This window comes from Schistocerca piceifrons, chromosome 3 (assembly GCF_021461385.2).
Source record: "Schistocerca piceifrons isolate TAMUIC-IGC-003096 chromosome 3, iqSchPice1.1, whole genome shotgun sequence".
Taxonomy (NCBI): Eukaryota; Metazoa; Arthropoda; class Insecta; order Orthoptera; family Acrididae; genus Schistocerca; species Schistocerca piceifrons.
This window is the reverse complement of record NC_060140.1, coordinates 327,195,144-327,210,724: the sequence shown is the minus strand read 5'-3', so window position 1 is coordinate 327,210,724 and position 15,581 is coordinate 327,195,144. Positions and strand designations below refer to the sequence as shown.

Below are 15,581 nucleotides of genomic sequence, written 5' to 3'. Positions count from 1 at the left end.
GCTATTTGCCCTCCTTTTTAAACAATTGCCTCTGGTCACCCTAGTCACATCTCATTACCGCCATCGAGTGATAGTTTGTGGAAACTTAGGTGACCCTCGCAGAGAAGGGAACCATCGTGTGCGGGTGGCTGGTTTGTCGCCAAGCTGGAGGGCGGTAGCTGCGGGCGACTTTGGTTGCAGCGACAGTGTCGCGTATGTCCCCCCACCATTAGCACGCCGCATGGAGCCTGCGTGCTGCCGCCGCCGCTGCCTCAGGAAAGGCGCGCGGCCGTTCTGTGCTTTGTGTGGACACTGTACCTACAGGTAGAGGGGCAGCGCTCCCCCACCCACTGCCTCTGCCGCTCGCGTGCACAGGAATCCAGTCGACGTGGTGCTACCTGCGAGAGAGGGCTAGGCGCTCTCGTTCCTAGCGAATACTGGGATGTGCCAGTGCGCGGGTGTTTCTCGAGTGCGCGAGTGGATCAGGAGAGCGTAAACGTGTGCCGGATGCCAGGGCGACGAACTCGGGCCAGAGCGGACAACTGCTGCCAGGCCTCTAAATCAGAACAGTTAATCGGCGACCTGCTTTCCACATAGACCAGACGCTCCTACAGGAACACGCAGGTACGTGTACCGTTGCTTCCTTTGCGCGGTTCGTTGATGGAAGTGTACATCAACTGTCACGCAAAGTTACTACTGTTTGTCGCGGAATGGCCACAGCCGCCGGGACTTCAACGCACGGACAGGAGACGACGCATTGAGTCATCGTGCGTCACTCATTTGCGTAGGCAGCGTCCTTTCGCTGTTTGCACTATGAATCTTCCGTCGTTCTCTCTTTTTATTGCTCATTGGAACGCCTACACTTCGAGCAATACTTGTACGTGTACCAGCCATCATAGCAAAAATTACTTGTGGGCGTCTGTTACGTGCGGTGGAAGACTGACTAACAAATGAAAGCGTAATGCAACCTTTTGAGAATGGATTAAACAGTTTTTAATAAAATATATCCAGGCAACTGATGATGAAACCTCGTTGACGAAACGCGTTTTACGAATTTCGGCAGACGAACGATTCAGTGGTTCGAAGAAGAGGCTACATTCGCTTGACACATTTAGGAACTAGCGGAAGTTTCCCCATTTCGTCAGTCACTCGGAGATGAGAGACTTACGAGACTCGTGTGCGTTCAGATTCTAGGTACGGGCTGAACTCTTCATGCTAAAAATAAATCTGATAATACAGTATCCTCAAACGTCAAAAATTGGTTGCTACGTTCCTTAAGACTCCAAATTCATAAGTAGCCCTACACTCCTATGAAACGACACGGATAAAATCGCGACATATATTTTCCGACAACTCAGTTTTGTGCCTATGGTTGTGGACAATAGTGTTATGTTTGTGACAAACAGCTGGGAAAATAAACAAATTTCGCAAATGTGCCACTTTTTTTTACCTACAATTACTACTCGAATCAACCGCATTATGGTTTCCTCCGTTTCTTGATGCGCATGTTTCCAATGACATGCCAGATTACACGGGGATACCAAGAGTTACGTAAAAAAAAGAACAAAAAACAGCAACGTGCAACAGAATAAAAGTGTAAGTATGCCTTATCTTTAGAGGCAATGTCAGCATGAACATCATCACCTTCCCTTATAAATCATGACACTTCTTCTTTAACGACATCGTCGTAGACGGGACGTTAAACCCTTATATTTCTGTTACCCCATCCTTCTCGCTCTCAAATTTAGAGATACCAGCTATGGAATACTGATGGTGGTGACATAAACAGTTATCATGACATTTCGTGAGCCAACGATGACAAGCAGCTGGCCTTGTTTGGGAAGCATTCAGGAAGCCGTAGAAGTCACGTGGTCCGCAGAAGGTGGTTTACATGAGCTGACGATTAAGCGTTTAACATATTTCATCGGTACATAACGTTTGCAAGATAACGGGATGCTATCAGATGTGAAACAAGCCGCTGGCCGGTTCATGGTAATATTTGTCAAAACATGCGAAATAGAACTACATGTTAACGGCTCAGACCAGCTCCGAATATCAAGAGATACATTTTCTACCGTTTCAGAGTGAAAAAAAAGTGTCTGTAAAACAGGAGCGTAAAAAGTTGGTTCAGGGAAATCTAACGGGGAAAAAAAACTATTACCGGTACCAACGTCTTTCAGTTAGCTCAACACCATGTAGAATTTGCTGAAATTCAGCAGATTCGCATTGAACGACGTAAACTAATGAAGTATTCTTGTAGGAACCTTGAAAGGAAGGGTGATCTTGACTTTACAGAAAAAGTAATGTCAGATCTCTTCAATGAGCGCTTTACTGAACTGCTCGCTCGAATCCGTAGCCACAAACAGAATGTATAAATATTCATGAAATTATTCGGGATCGTATACAAATCAAAGACAAGATGATACAAACGTAAGGGATGTTAATAAGAACTGAATAATTAGGCGAAGGCTCTTAATTAAAGGCAAGTGAACATTTTAATGTCCAGATACGACTTTTTGTCCTAGTAATATGTCTCACAAACTTTGTAACACTGTTTGACATCCATTGAACGTTTTGTCACTGATCCGATTTTTATTCAGACGTAAACTGGGGAACATGTATTCCTGACCCTGGTGGTCAAATGATGTACCCTATGGTAAGCAGATTCGAACTAATGGTTGTAGAAGGAAGATGACATAGCAAGTATTTCTGCACTATGCGAATCATTCTGCTGTTTGAACGCAAATGAGAAGCCACGGAGAGGATTTCTGACAACTGTAGGATCTCGCTAATACCTGCAGCACTAAAATTATCACCCAGGCCGTAGGAGACTACTTCAGTTTGCACACCGCTGTTGAAAAGCAGGCTTTAGTTTCCCAGTGCCATCGTGCATTAATGGAAATTGGCAGGTAGAACTTTAGCTACAACAAAAAGGTTACTGTTATTCCTTCTCCATGAGGAATGATTGAATCCGCTCCATCTTATGACATATATACTGAAGAACCAAAATATTATTACCACCTGTTTAACACCACGTTCGTTTACCTGTGAAATGCAATACAGCATCGATTCTGCGTGACGTAGGTTCGACAAGTCCTGGGTATGTTTACAGTAGTGCATGAAGCACCAGATGTCTACACACAGGTGACGCCATTCCCGAAATTATGTGCCGGTGGTTTCTGGGCGCGCAGCTGGCGACTGATGCCCTCCCAGATGTGAATCATTGGATTTAAATGAAGCAAATTTGATGGTCAAAACAGCAACGTGAGTTCACTACATGTTTTTCGAAACACTGTAGCAAGATTCTGGCCTTGTAACAAGGACAGTTATCCTGCTGAAAGATGCCATCGCCAACAGTGAACAGACAAAGTATGAAGGGATGTGCATAGTCTGTAAAATGTTCGTGTAGTCCACAGCTGTCATGTTGCTTCGATTACTACCACAGGCTCCATGGAAGCCTAGGAGAATGTTGCTCATAGCATATTACAGCTCCCTGCGACCTGCATCCGTAGTGCGATGTATATTTCGAATTCACTCTCAAATGATTGTAATCTAATGTATAACTATAATGGCTATTTTGCTGCAATAAATCGTTTATATTTCGACCAGCCCCTTACCTAGATGACAGCTTTTATCTGGACATGACTATCACCCAAAGCAAAACCAAATGTAATTCGTCCAAATAGGCAACAAATTTCCATTGATCCATGGATCAATTTCAGTGATCCCGTGTCCACTGCAGTCATAACTGACAGTGTCACTGGGTCAACTTGGCAACACATAGGGTCATCTGATATGGAGCCCCATATTCAACAGTGTACATTTAACAATGTGGACTGTAACACTTGTCCCTACACCAGCACTGTACTTAGCTGTCAGGTTTGCCACAGATCAATGCCTTTCCTGCTTTACAGAATGTGCAAATCTCTGACTGCACTCTGTGATCAGGCATGAATGTTCAACACTTTGTTGCTACTACAATTATTTTCTATAGATGCCACAGCAGTAGCAAGCAAACAGCCGACCAGCTTTGTTGTTTCTGAGTGCTGGGCAGTAACAATCTGCTGTTTCTCATAGCAGCTTATGTCAGTGCATTTCCTTATTTGCAGCCTGTATCATTACTAGAATGATTACCCATTCATATCTGCTTTGCTTATATACTTTTCTTACCATGTCATGTGCACATGTGCATTCAGTCTCACAGTGGTGAGTGATTACATTGTATTAGCTCACAAATGTGAAACATGTCACAAAGTAACAAGGAACTTGCCCGCTGTTTTTATGAGAGGGGTCCAAAAGAAGACCCTATCACTGAACTGTTCACCACAATATCTCACACTCTGTCCTACTACCCTATTCATAAAAATACTACTCCCAATATACCATTTTCTGCTGCTGTTGATATTACCCTATACTCATCTGACCAGAAATCCTTGTCTTCTTTCCATTTCACATCACTGACATTCACTATAAATATAATGAGCCTTAGCATTTCTATTTTCAGGTTTTCTAGCTTCCCTACCACATTCAGAAGTCTGGCATTCTGTGCTCTGACTCATATAATGTTATCCTTTTGTTGATTATTCAGTCTTCTACACATAGTCACCTCCTGCATCCTCATGCCATTGAGCATTGCTGATTTTTCCACCTCCTGTGATTGCTCTTGTTAGATGTGTCCATTCCTCTTCAACCAGACTGCCTACTGAGCTCTTCATCAGTGCAGTGTCTATAGCCTGAGAGAACTTTAAGCATACCTCTTCTTTCCTTAGTGCTTCCATATCCCACTTCACTGTGCATTGGTTCTTCCTGATAAGTCTCTTATTATGCCTATTCTTCATCATCACCAAATTGTGATCTGACAGTGAGTCTATATCTGCCCCTGGGTACACCTTACAATGCAATATCTGATTTCAGAATCTCTGCCTGACCATGGTGTAATCTAACTGAAATCTTCGTGTATCTCCTAGCCTTTTCCAAGTATACCTCTTCCTTTTGTGATTTTTGAACAAAGTATTAACTATTATTAGCTGAAATTACAGAAAATTAGTGTTACTCCTCTCTCATTCCTACTACCAAGCCTATATTCTCCTGCAATCCTTTTTTCTACTCCATCCTCTGTAACCACATTCCAATCGTCTGTCACTAATAGATTTTTGTCTCCCTTTATGTACCGAATTACCCATTCAGTATTCTCATATACTGTTTTCATCTCTTCATATTTTGCTTGTGACCTCGCCATCTATGCCTGAATTATTGTCAGCGTTAGTTTGGTGTTTACTCTAATGCGAACAACCCTATCACTGAACTGTTCACAGTATCTCACACTCTGTCCTACTCCCCTATTCATAAAAATCCTACCCCAATATACCATTTTCTGCTGCTGTTGATATACCCAATACTCATCTGACCAGAAATCCTTGTCTTCTTTCCATTTCACGTCACTGACATTCACTGTAAATATATTGAGCCTTAGCATTTCCATTTTCAGTTTTTCTAGCTTTCCTACCACGTTCAAACATGCGGCATTCCATGACCTGACTCGTAGAATATCCTTTTGTTGTTATTCAGAGTAACCTCCCCCTTGTCAGCCTCTCCTGGAGATCTGAATGGAGGACTAGTCCAAAATCTTTTGCCAATGGAGAGATCATCATGACACTTTTTCAGCTACAGTCCACTTGTCCTATGGATACACATTATGTGTTTTTAACGCAGTGCTGCATCCTCATGCCATTGCCCATTGCTGATTCTTCCACCTTTTATGGGCAGTTTCCCACCCCAAGGAAAAGAGAGTGACCTGCACCTCTGTCCACTCCTCTGCCCTGTTTGACAAGGCCATTAGCAGTATAAAGGTGACTTCTTACGCCAGGTGTCTTTGAGTAGCACAAAGGAGGCCACTGAGTGCAATGTCCCCATCTGACAGATAGATTACCATCAACTGAGTCTCACAACCTCACCTCATGAGACACTGCAGAGAGGTTTGAAGCTCCACTCGGTACACTGGTGCAGAGATTGGCGACCAGAAACTTCATGTCACCACCACCCCTTCCCTTGCTGGTCAAATACTGGGAGGGAAAATTTTACACCACAAGGATTCGATCTGGCATATCTTCAGTTACAGAAGTCAGTTTGAGCTTTATTATACAAGAAACAAACAAAAAGTGAGGTAAATGAAGTGGAGTTTGTAGATAACAGCCTTGGGAGAAATGGTAACTCATTGAAATTATTGATCACCAGTTTCAGTTATTACTTCCTCATAGTAGCAGAAAATATTGAATATCATTGTAAACAATGGAATCTGGATGCATTAGATTTACTCCAGCAATGGACTGTTTCCTTCCTACAGCCCCAAGAAATGGTAGAACTATCCTTGACCTTTGTAATCAGTCAATTACTAAGTGCAAATTTCTTGATAAACTTAAATACACAGTAGCAAGTTTGTACATCAAAACTGAAGTAACTGAAATATGACACCACCTCCAATTAAGGAGCCATTTAATTCCTTGACTTTTTTTAAGTTTGAGAAGTGGATCAAAAGCAAACTTGATAAATATTCTCGCTCTGGCTTCCATGAGGGACTGTCTCCGCAAAAAATATATGATCATACAAATGAAGCCCCAACATCTAGACCTAAAAAATAACCCCCTTGATGTAACCTGCATTCTTGTAAAGGCCATTCATTGTGTACCACTATGTTTTACCTGGGCAACTAAAATTTTATGGTATTCGTGCCATCTGTTTTGAATTAATGCAGTCTTACTTTCATATCATAGCAGAGGGACACATTGATGACAAATATCTAATTTTTAGAGCACATTGTAAGCAAAAACTATAAATCCATTCAGGAAGTCTGAAGCTCCTCAGAGAAATATCTGAGAAAACGGGTAGAGACGACATTGTGCATATAACATGTTTGCTGCGAAGTCTCATATGAGATATGAAGGAGGCTCTGTAGGTAGCTATTGAGAGCACAGTATGTCAGTTGCAAATTGAACGTAGTGTTGGCATGAATGACACCTGTCATCTGGATTTTTACAAACCAGATGCTATGCTTATGAAGTGAAAGTATGGCTTGCAATTTGTAGCATTGATCACAGAGTTGGTTGCACTGCTCTGGTTTTGAACCAGATAGAGGGCTTAAATCTGAGGCTCAAGTGATTCTGCAATGATCCTGGATACAGGTTTTTTAAATTCCAGTATCAAATGAAAAATTGTGCAGCCACTCTTAACAGGATAATTAAGCACTATAGAAAGGAAGTGACTCCTCAAGTGGTAAAGAACAGTTTATGTATACATATGGTTTTCTTATGTTACAGAATCTCCTCTATACGTGACACACTCAGAGAGAATTAGATTAGCCACATTAAGTGCAGGGTTTTGCCCTTTCAGGGTAGAAAGAGAAAAAGCTAAAATGGTATTACTCAACTATAAGAGCAACAATGACATGGTCCCAGAATTAGTCTCCTATATTAACTGTAATAATAAGCATAATAACATCATACCACTGGAAACAGAACACTGCCTGCACATTGAAATGAAGAGCAGCAAAATTATAATTTCTGTCTGGAATATACCTCACAAATGTAGACTGGATGCCAGTGTTGGCAGATTATTACTGCTCTAAAAACTTATGATTACCTTGTGAGGCTATTACAGATTGTGAATATAAAATAATTTGAGCCACACACTCCTACCATTGAAATGGTAAGGATGTGGGGATCCAGCACTGGTAAGTGACTGAGCCCACACTCAGTAGAAAATGTTTACAACTTATTTCACTCTAACAAACTACATAAGGCACACACTGGTAACCTGAGCTTCCTTAATTATGAAGTAAATCACTCATAAGGTAATTATTGACCTGTTTTAAAGTGCCAAAAAATAAATCAGATACTATCAAAATCAAAATAGTTTAAAAATGCCAGTAAGTCAAATAGACAATTAGACATTGTGAGACTCAAAATAGTCCTAAAGGTGCTGATAAGTAAAACAGACAATATAAATATCAGAAAAACTTTCCTTTAAAAGGGCCTCTGTGCCTAAAACTGAATTCCAATAACAAGAGTTGAATTACATCCCACAATTAATTTACAGTTACAAGTGGGGGACCAATAACTTACAAAGGATACCAAGGAATCATCCTGAAAAACTTAATTCAGATACTGTTATAGGCATATTTACATTTGGCACAGGTCTCAACTGGGTGTCCCACAAGATACAAATAGGTACAATAAAACAATTAAGTTTTAGAGCTCTAAAACAGAAAGAAAGCAGTATTACTCCACATGTCACAACATCTTAAAAGAAATACATATAATTTAAGAGAAGATATCAGAGTTACATCTTTTCCACTACTCAAGAGAATACATCAAATGAAAAAACAAGCTGAAGTTTGTCATAAGATCCCACCCAGGGGTGCAGTATTTACAGGGTAAATTAACTGAGAAGAGTGCACAAATTACTATTAGCACTCTCTTTTCAGTCTTAAAATAAAAGCAACACACAAATTTAGCATACTGTACCACAATGCTTGGCACCTGACTTTGAAATATCAAACAGAGAACTAATCATCGCTTACAGGTAAATGATGGAACAGCTGATCATGCTCAAACACTGTCAAATTTTACAAACACAATCAGTATGTTCACTTGCTTACGCAGAACTGAGCACCATTACAATGTAACTAAGCCAATGGAATATCAACATGAATGTCCATCAAATGCTGGTAGTTATTGTTTGTAATGGTTTCACAGCAGTTACACCTTGATGATCTACCATTCTGACTGGAGCAGAACCTGGCTCCAGCACACAGAAATGTTCTAGCAGCAATAGGAAGCCGTGATTGAACAAAAGGGTTTATATGCGACTACCATTCACATAGCTGGCTCGAAGCTGGAAAACCCACTGCCTTTCCAAATTGGCAACCATTTCTAAGTGTGGGCAAAGTTGATGTGTAGTCCACTCTGAGAAGATTTCTGTGACCAGCGTCCTACCAAAAACCCATTTTCTGCCCCACACTTGTACACCATGCTAAAACCGGCACATGCAAAACAAATGCCCTCTTGCGATACAAAAAGGGAACTTCCCATTCTAGAGGTGATGCATTGATGCCAGATTACATGATATCAGTGTGAATGTAACAGAAACAGTCATTATCATAAAATGCAGGGTGCTTCAGCACTGCGCAAGTACCAACACCTCTCCTCCCAGGCTCTGATCACTGCATGATGCTTCCACCCATTATGCTGATATCAGTTAACAGTGCATGTTGTAGCTAATTTATTATGCAACTGAGTATACATTGTTTTTCTTTTTTGCTGTGTATTGTTTCTGTTCACTGTGGTGTACATGAAGGATCAACAATTTTTATTTGTGCTGAAGTATGCAAGAACAGAGTCTGAAGCAGTTTACTGGCTTGCCCTCATACTAAATGAGTCAGTGTGTTTCCAGTTATTATACTACTGTATAGATTGCTACTTACCATAAACATGTGAAGCTACAGACAGGCACAATTAAAATAGACTTACATATGTAAATATCTATTAATTGTGCCTGTCTGCAACTTGACATGTCTTCTTTACTATGAATAGCAATCTGTCTTTTCCTATATTGTTGATATTCCTGCCTAGAGTTTCCATTGTTTGATATACTATTGTAGTTAGCAGTTCAAACTGGCTTGACAGGAACAGCTTTGTACAACTTCAAACTGAAACCTTACAAAGTAATAGCAGGGCAACAACTGAGCAATTCAGATAGTTACTTTATGTCATTACTGCCATTGATTATTGTGCTCTGTGTGTGATGATCCTGAAATGCTCTTTTATTCAGATGAAGCAGGATATGTGAGCTTACAGAACAGTTGGAGTTGGAGTTCTGAAAATCCTCACCTGTCACATCAAGAGCTTCTGCATGATGTGGAGAAGGAGTGTGGTGTGCAATTAGTGCAAAACAAATTATTTAAGCAATCTTTTTCCACCAAACATAACTGCTGATGTGCAATTGAACAAGGTAATGCCAAATTTCAGGCATTGTCTCTCATCACAGACAACACAGTGGCTGACAGTCTTAGGTCAATGACCAAGGGCAGTAGCATTGCAATAGAATTGTAAGCACTAACTGACAAGCAACATTAAGTGAAATAACCACAGAAATCAATGTGGGACATATCCATTAGCATAGTGTGATGAAATCTGCGAATGACTGACACAAGTGCCTTTGCTAACAGCACACTGTGTGCATCACCTCTCCTGGACTTATGACCAAATCAGTTGGACCCTAGATGATTGGAAAACTGTGGCCTGGTCAGATGAGTCCCAGTTTCAGTTGATAAGAACTGAGGTAGTTTTCGAGTATGGTGCAGACCCTAAGAAGCTGTCAACCCAGGCTGTCAATGAGGTACTGTGCGAGCTGGTTGTCTCCTCATAAAGGAGTGGACTGTGTTTACATTGGATGGAATTGATCCTCTGGTCCAACTGAACTGATCATTGACTGGAAATGGTTATGAAATTACAATGAAATCCAGATCATTATCTTCTTATAGGCACTGATAAATATCAACAGGGATAGTTGAAAATGTGTGCCACGACCGGAACTCGAACCCAGGCTCTCCTCCATTCGAGTTCCAGTCGGAGCGCACATTTTCAACTGTCCGCATTGATACTTGTCAATGCCTGTAAGCAACTAATGATCTGGATTTCATTGTAATTTCATTCTTCGAGAGCTTCAAGGTCACCAACGGTATATCTGTTCTTTCGGACATGTCCAAAAGAACAGATACCATCTTCATATAGATAAGGCTTATTGGCTAATGATCTTCTTCAGTGCAGATGTACTCATATTGCTCAAACTCTTACGGGAATTGGTACACTGACTGCCACTAGTAATGAGTATAGTGGGCAGGGGCACTATAAATGTAGTGTGTGGAGAGTAAGTTGGAAATGTGGGTCTCACGGGGAGCATGCCAGAGATACATCCCTGCAGCCGCACTATCCTCTGTGTCCTTGCTGGCTCAGTCGGATAGAGCATCTGCCTTGTAAGCAGGAGATCCCGGGTTCAAGTCCTGGTTGGAGTACACATTTTCAACTGTTCCTGTTGATATTTATCAATGCCTGTAAGCAGCTAATGGTCTAGATTTCATTGTAATTTCATTCTTTGAGAGCTGCAAGATCACCAACGGTATCTGTTCTTTCAGACATGTCTGAAAGAACAGATACAATCTTCATATCGAAATGGTTATGTTCGGCTACCTGGAGACCATTTGCAGCCATTCATTTTTATGGGTGACAATGTGCCATGTCACTAGCCCGCAATTGTTGTAATCCATTTGAAGAACATTCTGGACAATTCAAGTGAATGATTTGGCCACCCTGATCAATCGACATGAATTGAACATTTACGGGACATAATCAAGGGATCAGTTCATGAACAGAATCCTGCACCTGCAACACTCTTACTGGCTTTAGAGGTAGCATGGCTCAATATTTCTTCAGGGGGCTTCCAACAATGAGTTGATTCTATGCCACATTAAGTTGCTGCATCATGCCAGGTCCAAAACAATATTAGGAGGTATTCCATGACTTTGGTCCTTTCAGTGAATTGTAATATTTATTCAGAGACTTATAGTTAATGAAAAGATGCAGTTACTTCATGCAGGACACAGTCACTATTTCAGTGACAGTATTGTTAGGTGTTTTTGATGGTAACATAGTTGACTTTGTCATCCCTCACACCAATCTAAATCCCCATGATTTTTATCTTTAGGGGAATGGTAAATTGTAAGGTGTATGAAACAATCCACATATACTTAAGGAGCTAGAAGACAGTACTCGGTTTGTAGTTTCAAGAATTTTGGCAACTGAAATTCAGCAAGTGTTTGACATTTTTTTTACAAAAGATACTGGGCTGCTCTTGTTGCAGGACATCATTTTGACCAAATAAAGTTAAGCTTAATGTAATCACATTGCATCTTAGTTTATGCTCACTTAGGCAGAATAGCCTTTCCCTCATGTGATGTCTGCCAAGGGACCTAACTGGCACACATCCTGCAAGAACTAGGAATATGTGCTTGTATCATATGTGAAACATCCTACCCTTAAGAGTATTTGGCTGAAAAGAGTTCAAAGTGGAACAAACACAAAAACAGGCGTGGAAAAACATCCCAAACTGAGATTCACAGGAAGAAGTCTACAGAAATGTGTTTTCTCTACAAAGGATATGCCTTACAAAAACCTTATTGGACTGGGTTTTGAGTACAGCCCATCAGTCTAGGATCTTTACCACGTAATATTAATAAAGGATGTAGAGAGGATACAATGGAAAGCAAAGTGCTTTTTAACACAAATTTGTGTAGTAAGTGCAAGAGCATCATGGGGATGCTCTTCAGTTCCATGGGAAGAAACTAAAAGAGAGGCATTGTGCAGCACAACAGAAGGATTTGTTTTACAATTCTGGGTGCACTATTTCCAAGAAGAGTCAAACAACATGAAATCTGAAGTCTTGGTCATATTTTAATTTATTTCAACAGATAAGTTATTTTGGGTTCTTAGTCACCAGCACATCTTCAAAGTCAGTGACATAGAGGACACATGATAGTAAAGTAAATTGTTTAACAATATGTTTGATACCTAAACAGCGAAACAACTTTAACTAACTCTAAGAGTAATACCTTCCTTCACTTCTCAATTTCTTAATTTTGTGTTATTAAGTGTAATCACTTCTGCAGAAGTTTATCTTTACTAATTTAATTCTTATTTTGGCCTTATGGTATTGATTGTCTGTTGCTATTATGCACAATAGAATCAAAGCAACATTATTTGATGTGAAGCATCATGTTACTTCCTCCGACACACATCTCATGAAATGACCATGACAGTATCCAATAGCCTTGACCCGTGGAATACGCCTGTTCTTGTGACATCACTGAAATTAAGCAACACCAGGCATGGACAGTACTTGGATAAGTAACTGCTTGGGTATGCCACACGCTGTTGGCTGCTTCCCCATAGCCTTTATAGCAAAAGGGACGAGAATTGGTGATGTAAAGTCCCTGATCACCAGTCTTTGTGCAATGTCCTGAATTAAATTCCAAACCTCTTTCCAGTGTCTCATGAAGTGAGGCCATGTTACACTGTTGATGATGATCCATCTGTCAAATGTGGGTGTTAAACTTGGCAGCCCTCTTTGTGCTATTTGAGATGAGAAGGCTATGTGCCAGCACCAGGTTTCATCCTCTTTCTCCTCTCATCGTCCAACACAAAGACAGCACTACCGACACTACACTAAAAACACACACACACACACACACACACACACACACACACACACACACACACACACATTACAGTCACCTACAGTTACCAGATACAATTAAACTCACAATTCTCATACTTCTTGAAGAAAACAGGCAATTGTGCAAGAAGGATAGGAAAAAAACTTTCTAATTAGGTGGCTGAAGCTGCCCTTTGGGTCTCCCAGTCAACAATGTCATATGACTTTACTTTTTACCACCATTGTATATAAGGGAAATTTGTTCTTATACAGGGACTTTGTAATTCTGTCACAGACAGCAAAGACTTGGAAGTGCAAGTGAATGGAATGGACAATCTTGAAATTAGGGTGTAAGTTGAAAATCAACAAGAGTAAAATGAGGGTAATGGAATGTAATCAAATTAAATCAGGCAATGCTGAGAGAACTGTATTAGGAAATGAGATACTAAATGTAGTAGTTGAGTTTTGGTATTTAGGCAGTAAAGCAACTTATGATGGCAGAAGTAGAGAAATTTTTTAGCATTGGATACAAACATAAGTGTTCACGAGTCTTCACTGAATGTGTTTGTCTGGAATGTAGCCTTACACAGGAGTGATATGCCGCTGATAAGTAGTTCTGACAAGAAGAAAAGAAAAACTTCTTCAATGTTTTACTACAGAAGAATGCTGAAAATTAGATGGGTAGATTATGTAACTAATGAGGAGGTACTGATTAGAACTTGGTACAAAAGGAAGTTGACGCATAACTTGACTAAAAGAAGGAATGGTGGATATGACACATTCTGAGGCATCAAGGAATCATCAGTTTAGTATTGAAGTGCAGTGTACGTGAAAAACTTGCACCAGGTGACCAAGAGACTAGTACAGTACTTGTAAAAAGTTTCATATGGATGTGGGCTGAAGCATTTAATCAAGGGATGAAAATGCTTGCACAGGCTAGAGTATCATGGAAAGCTGCATCAAACCAGTCTTCAGCCTGAAAACCACTACAACAACACAGAGATTCACCAAAAGGAAAGGAGTGAAATGATTGTGGTACTTGTTAAGTCCTCAGGTAACAGACATGACAGAAATAACAAAACAAATAATTGTTCATAAGCTTCAGTGATTACTTCTTCAGAGTGTAAACAGCCATTTCATCCATTAATAAATATACAAATACAAAAACTTTAGATTTATTACAGTAGACATTATTTTTCTTTGCAGATGGGCTTCAGGTTCAATACTGCAGCTATTAAAAAAATACAAAAGTTTTTCAGCACCTTAGAAGTGGTAATTTTTTCTGGTTATGGTGATGGTGTTACCAGAAGAGTATTTATCACTGAGTAGATTTGATAAAATCATTCTGAAGGAAAATTCCAGGTTGAAATATCAAGAATATTTATTATGAAAGGATAGATTGCTACTCACCTTAAAGATGACACATTGAATTGCAGACAGGCATAATGAAACAACTGTTCACATGAAGCTTTCTGCTAAAGCATTCTTCACACAGTCACACTAGCAAGCACATCTCACAGATACAGGATTGGCATCTCAGACCACTCCAGCCAGAATTCTGGCTGGAATGGTCATGTGAGAGTGAAGTACACTAACTTGTGTGAATGTATGTGTGTTTCCTTTCTGAAGAAGGCTCTGGCAGAATGTGTAGTCTTTTCATTGTGGCCGTCTGCAACTCAGCGTGTCGTCTTTATGGTGAATAGAAACCCATCATTATCAAAATATTCTTAAAATCATTGTGAGGTATATTTGTAGTCTATCAGTGATTTAATGCAGATTTCCTGATAGGCTTAAATGTGCAATAGTTATTCCATCTGTAAAAATCAAAATTCATCTTTATTTCAAGACATATTTCACTTCTTTCCAAAATTTTTGAGAATGCAGCCAACAGAATTCTGATGATTATGATGTTGCTGGCTGCTGTGCTTGTTGAAGTAGCCATGGGGCTCTGGGAAATATTTGGAAGGTGTTCTGAACTGAAGGGAACTACATTATATATAACTGTAGGGGGATGGAACTGTTTTCTCCAAACCTGAGCACAGTGCTGGAATCTGCAGTACTGTCACTACACTGGGTATGCACAACGCTTTCTGTAACATGAGAGGAACTAGAAAATGTCATTAATTAGCCAACCTTTTTTGGTTACAACTTTGTTTCTGTTAGGGAACAGCACTGAGCATTTAATTGTACAAGGGTTGAACCTATGAGAATGTCCATCACTGATAAATTAGCCAAGCATTTTGCAGCTGCCAGGCTGCCTGTCTAAGAACCCTAAATATTTAAAAAGGAACTTCTCAAATTACTCTAAGTTCAGAAAATCAAGGAGTTAATTGTGGAAC

The 15,581-nt window shown here is 40.2% G+C and overlaps 1 protein-coding gene across 1 annotated transcript in view; it reads left to right on the top strand.

Moving 5' to 3' along the window:
* The first annotated feature begins 348 nt into the window (after positions 1-348).
* Positions 349-15,581, top strand: part of LOC124789492 — a 52,105-nt gene continuing 36,872 nt past the window's right edge. The window contains exon 1 of the mRNA XM_047256872.1: positions 349-603. The gene's annotated coding sequence lies outside the window, so the exon portion shown is untranslated. The remainder of the gene's footprint in view (positions 604-15,581) is intronic.